We start from the raw sequence: 5,080 nt of genomic DNA, 5'->3' as shown, positions 1-5,080 counted from the left end.
ATGATGATACCATGCCAACATTCAACCTTTTCAGAGTTCATTTGTTGTGCTTTTCAATTTTAGGGTCTTATAGCTGAAAAAAAATCAGTAAATGCATGAAAAAAAACAAATGAAGTCAGAAAGGGTTGAAATTTGATGATGTGGCTTTGAATGGTGCATTTTGAACACAGAAAAAGCATGGAGTTCAAATAAGTTCAAAAAAATGAAATCCTTTTGTAACAGACGAGTTTCCGTATGAAACCCTGATACTTCGAAAGATATTGTCCGTTTTGTACACGAAGTGCATCCAGTTTTTGCCATAAGCTTCTTTACTTTCTTGCACATGCTATGTGGGTGAAATGATGATTCCATGCCAACTTTCAGCCTTTTCAGAGTTCATTTGTAGTGCTTTTAAATTTCAGGGTCTTATAGCTGGAGAAAATCAGTAAATGCATGAAAAATAACAAATGAAGTCAGAAAGGGTTCAAATTGATGATGTGGCTTTGAATGGTGCATTTTGAACACAGAAAACGCATGGAGATCAAATAAGTTCAAAAAAATGAAATCCTTTTGTAACAGACGAGTTTCCGTATGAAACCCTGATATTTCGAAAGAGATTGTCCGTTTTGTACACGAAGTGCATCAAGTTTTTGCCGTAAGCCTCTCTACTTTCTTGCACATGCTATGTGGGTGAGATGATGATACCATGCCAACTTTCAACCTTTTCAGAGTTCATTTGTAGTGCTTTTAAATTTTAGGGTCTTATAGCTGAAAAAATCAGTAAATGCATGAAAAATAACAAATGAAGTCAGAAAGGGTTGAAAATTGATGATGTGGCTTTGAATGGTGCATTTTGAACACAGAAAAAGTATGGAGATCAAATAAGTTCAAAAAAATGAAATCCTTTTGTAACAGACGAGTTTCCGTATGAACCCTGATACTTCGAAAGAGATTGTCCGTTTTGTACACGAAGTGCATCCAGTTTTTGGCGTAAGCCTCTCTACTTTCTTGCACATGCAATGTGGGTGAAATGATGATACCATGCCAACATTCAACCTTTTCAGAGTTCATTTGTTGTGCTTTTCAATTTTAGGGTCTTATAGCTGAAAAAAAATCAGTAAATGCATGAAAAAAAACAAATGAAGTCAGAAAGGGTTGAAATTTGATGATGTGGCTTTGAATGGTGCATTTTGAACACAGAAAAAGCATGGAGTTCAAATAAGTTCAAAAAAATGAAATCCTTTTGTAACAGACGAGTTTCCGTATGAAACCCTGATACTTCGAAAGAGATTGTCCGTTTTGTACACGAAGTGCATCCAGTTTTTGCCATAAGCTTCTTTACTTTCTTGCACATGCTATGTGGGTGAAATGATGATTCCATGCCAACTTTCAGCCTTTTCAGAGTTCATTTGTAGTGCTTTTAAATTTCAGGGTCTTATAGCTGGAGAAAATCAGTAAATGCATGAAAAATAACAAATGAAGTCAGAAAGGGTTCAAATTGATGATGTGGCTTTGAATGGTGCATTTTGAACACAGAAAACGCATGGAGATCAAATAAGTTCAAAAAAATGAAATCCTTTTGTAAGAGACGAGTTTCCGTATGAAACCCTGATACTTCGAAAGAGATTGTCCGTTTTGTACACGAAGTGCATCCAGTTTATTCCGTAAGCCTCTCTACTTTCTTGCACATGGTATGTGGGTGAAATGATGATACCATGCCAACTTCCAACGTTTTCAGAGTTCATTTGTAGTGCTTTTCAATTTCAGGGTCTTATAGCTAAAAAACAGTAAATGCATGAAAAAAATGAAGTCAGTAAGGGTTGGGAATTGACGATGTGGCTTTGAATGGTGCATTTTGAACACAGAAAAAGTATGGAGTTCAAATAAGTTCAAAAAAGTGAAATCCTGTTGTAACAGACGAGTTTCCGTATGAAACCCTGATACTTCGAAAGAGATTGTCCGTTTTGTACACAAAGTGCATCCAGTTTTTGCCGTAAGCCTCTTTACTCTCTTGCGCATGATATGTGGGTGAAATGATGATACCATGCCTACTTTCAGCCTTTTCAGAGTTCATTTGTAGTGCTTTTAAATTTCAGGATCTTATAGCTGGAGAAAATCAGTAAATGCATGAAAAATAACAAATGAAGTCAGAAAGGGTTGAAATTGATGATGTGGCTTTGAATGGTGCATTTTGAACACAGAAAACGCATGGAGATCAAATAAGTTCAAAAAATGAAATCCTTTTGTAAGAGACGAGTTTCCGTATGAAACCCTGATACTTCGAAAGAGATTGTCCGTTTTGTACACGAAGTGCATCCAGTTTTTGCCGTAGGCCTCTCTACTTTCTTGCACATGCTATGTGGGTGAGATGATGATACCATGCCAACTTTCAACCTTTTCAGAGTTCATTTGTAGTGCTTTTAAATTTTAGGGTCTTATAGCTGAAAAAATCAGTAAATGCATGAAAAATAACAAATGAAGTCAGAAAGGGTTGAAAATTGATGATGTGGCTTTGAATGGTGCATTTTGAACACAGAAAAAGTATGGAGATCAAATAAGTTCAAAAAAATGAAATCCTTTTGTAACAGACGAGTTTCCGTATGAACCCTGATACTTCGAAAGAGATTGTTCGTTTTGTACACGAAGTGCATCCAGTTTTTGCCGTAAGCCTCTCTACTTTCTTGCACATGCTATGTGGGTGAGATGATGATACCATGCCAACTTTCAACCTTTTCAGAGTTCATTTGTAGTGCTTTTAAATTTTAGGGTCTTATAGCTGAAAAAATCAGTAAATGCATGAAAAATAACAAACGAAGTCAGAAAGGGTTGAAAATTGATGATGTGGCTTTGAATGGTGCATTTTGAACACAGAAAAAGTATGGAGATCAAATAAGTTCAAAAAAATGAAATCCTTTTGTAACAGACGAGTTTCCGTATGAACCTTGATACTTCGAAAGAGATTGTCCGTTTTGTACACGAAGTGCATCCAGTTTTTGCCGTAAGCCTCTCTACTTCTTGCACATGCTATGTGTGTGAAATGATGATACCATGCCAACTTTCAACCTTTTCAGAGTTCATTTGTACTGCTTTTCAATTTCAGGGTCTTAAAGCTGAAAAAATCAGTAAATGCATGAAAAAAACAAATGAAGTCAGAAAGGGTTGAAAATTGACGATGTGGCTTTGAATGGTGCATTTTGAACACAGAAAAAGAATAGAGTTCAAATAAGTTCAAAAAAGTGAAATCCTTTTGTAACAGACGAGTTTCGTATGAAACCCTGATACTTCGAAAGAGATTGTCCGTTTTGTACACAAAGTGCATCCAGTTTTTGCCGTAAGCCTCTTTACTTTCTTGCACATGCTATGTGGGTGAAATGATGATACCATGCCTAGTTTCAGCCTTTTCAGAGTTCATTTGTAGTGCTTTTAAATTTCAGGATCTTATAGCTGGAGAAAATCAGTAAATGCATGAAAAAAAAATGAAGTCAGAAAGGGTTGGGAATTGACGATGTGCCTTTGAATTGTGCATTTTGAACACAGAAAAAGTATGGAGTTCAAATAAGTTCAAAAAAGTGAAATCCTTTTGTAATAGACGAGTTTCCGTATGAAACCCTGATACTTCGAAAGAGATTGTCCGTTTTGTACACAAAGTGCATCCAGTTTTTGCCGTAAGCCTCTTTACTTTCTTGCACATGCTATGTGGGTGAAATGATGATACCATGCCAACTTTCAGCCTTTTCAGAGTTCATTTGTAGTGCTTTTAAATTTCAGGATCTTATAGCTGGAGAAAATCAGTAAATGCATGAAAAATAACAAATGAAGTCAGAAAGGGTTGAAATTGATGATGTGGCTTTGAATGGGGCATTTTGAACACAGAAAACGCATGGAGATCAAATAAGTTCAAAAAAATGAAATCCTTTTGTAAGCGACGAGTTTCTGTATGAAACCCTGATACTTTGAAAGAGATTGTCCGTTTTGTACACGAAGTGCATCCAGTTTTTGCCGTAAGCCTGTCTACTTTCTTGCACATGCTATGTGGGTGAGATGATGATACCATGCCAACTTTCAACCTTTTCAGAGTTTATTTTAGTGCTTTTAAATTTTAGGGTCTTATAGCTGAAAAAATCAGTAAATGCATGAAAAATAACAAATGAAGTCAGAAAGGGTTGAAAATTGATGATGTGGCTTTGAATGGTGCATTTTGAACACAGAAAAAGTATGGAGATCAAATAGGTTCAAAAAAATGAAATCCTTTTGTAACAGACGAGTTTCCGTATGAACCCTGATACTTCGAAAGAGATTGTCCGTTTTGTACACGAAGTGCATCCAGTTTTTGGCGTAAGCCTCTCTACTTTCTTGCACATGCAATGTGGGTGAAATGATGATACCATGCCAACATTCAACCTTTTCAGAGTTCATTTGTTGTGCTTTTCAATTTTAGGGTCTTATAGCTGAAAAAAATCAGTAAATGCATGAAAAAAAAACAAATGAAGTCAGAAAGGGTTGAAATTTGATGATGTGGCTTTGAATGGTGCATTTTGAACACAGAAAAAGCATGGAGTTCAAATAAGTTCAAAAAAATGAAATCCTTTTGTAACAGACGAGTTTCCGTATGAAACCCTGATACTTCGAAAGAGATTGTCCGTTTTGTACACGAAGTGCATCCTGTTTTTGCCGTAAGCCTCTTTACTTTCTTGCACATGCTATGTGGGTGAAATGATGATTCCATGCAAACTTTCAGCCTTTTCAGAGTTCATTTGTAGTGCTTTTAAATTTCAGGGTCTTATAGCTGGAGAAAATCAGTAAATGCATGAAAAATAACAAATGAAGTCAGAAAGGGTTGAAATTGATGATGTGGCTTTGAATGGTGCATTTTGAACACAGAAAACGCATGGAGATCAAATAAGTTCAAAAAAATGAAATCCTTTTGTAAGAGACGAGTTTCCGTATGAAACCCTGATACTTCGAAAGAGATTGTCCGTTTTGTACACGAAGTGCATCCAGTTTATTCCGTAAGCCTCTCTACTTTCTTGCACATGGTATGTGGGTGAAATGATGATACCATGCCAACTTCCAACGTTTTCAGAGTTCATTTGTAGTGCTT

The sequence above is a fragment of the Aegilops tauschii genome, chromosome 6 (genome assembly GCF_002575655.3).
Source record: "Aegilops tauschii subsp. strangulata cultivar AL8/78 chromosome 6, Aet v6.0, whole genome shotgun sequence".
In the NCBI taxonomy this organism is placed as follows: Eukaryota; Viridiplantae; Streptophyta; class Magnoliopsida; order Poales; family Poaceae; genus Aegilops; species Aegilops tauschii.
Note: the sequence above shows the minus strand (reverse complement) of the source record.